This window comes from Chanos chanos, chromosome 1, assembly GCF_902362185.1.
Source record: "Chanos chanos chromosome 1, fChaCha1.1, whole genome shotgun sequence".
NCBI classification, from domain to species: domain Eukaryota; kingdom Metazoa; phylum Chordata; class Actinopteri; order Gonorynchiformes; family Chanidae; genus Chanos; species Chanos chanos.
This window is the reverse complement of record NC_044495.1, coordinates 15,031,269-15,032,210: the sequence shown is the minus strand read 5'-3', so window position 1 is coordinate 15,032,210 and position 942 is coordinate 15,031,269.

Genomic DNA, 942 nt, shown 5'->3' with positions numbered 1-942 from the left:
GAGTTTTGTTGTCCTTTTCACATGCTAATCTCCTCCATTCAGTGTCTCTCTGTAAGGCTATTTGTTGGAAAATAAATCCCCTTGTTTGCCTCCTGCATGTATAATTGATATTGTTGCTATGCTCTTTGTTTGGACAGCGGAGCGCTGAAAGGAGCTACTCTGGAGGTGACGAGATTGGGATCTACAGTAGTGTTTTACCACTGGAGTCTATCACAGCTCAGTGAAAATAACCATTACTCACCAGCAGTATCACTCACATGTGCTCCTAAGATTTGAGTGGACTGGTTTACATGTTGAACACATCCATGCAGATTTAAGAGCATAACCAGTGGTTTAGTTAGACCATTGGGAAGAGCAACTGCCAGGGATATGTAGAGCAAAGATGTTGAGGTCATTAATTGCAATGTTATAGATGTATAGGGCATGTTTTAAAAAAGGACTTGTTTTGCATTCCCTCCAAAATGTTTGACATTCCATAAGAAAATGTTTTAGTTACCATGTATTTCTACTAAGCAGCCTACGTCCTGCTGTTTGTATGTGTTTTAGAGTAATCTGACTGGTGTACATTTCTGTATGGTGTAGGTTTTCCTATCCTTCATTGGGACTAAGAAGCATATTGCACTTTGAGCTTGGCCTTAAACACTGTGTCACTATTCTTTGCTATGATTTGATATTACTGCATAATACCAGGACAACATTTAAAATGTGTTTTAAAACTGAAGTGACCAGATACAAAGAACCTTTTCAGAACGTACATATGTGAAATCATACTAACAGTAGTGGGTTTTAAAGACAAAGCCAGAATTTGATAATTGTTTTGATATGGATGTTGAACTGACAGAACAGATGAACTTGGCAGGTTCATGAAACTGAGTATAAAGTAAAAAAAAAAAAAAAAACAGTTGCTGTATCTTGTCAAATCCATTATGGCGGCTGTCATAA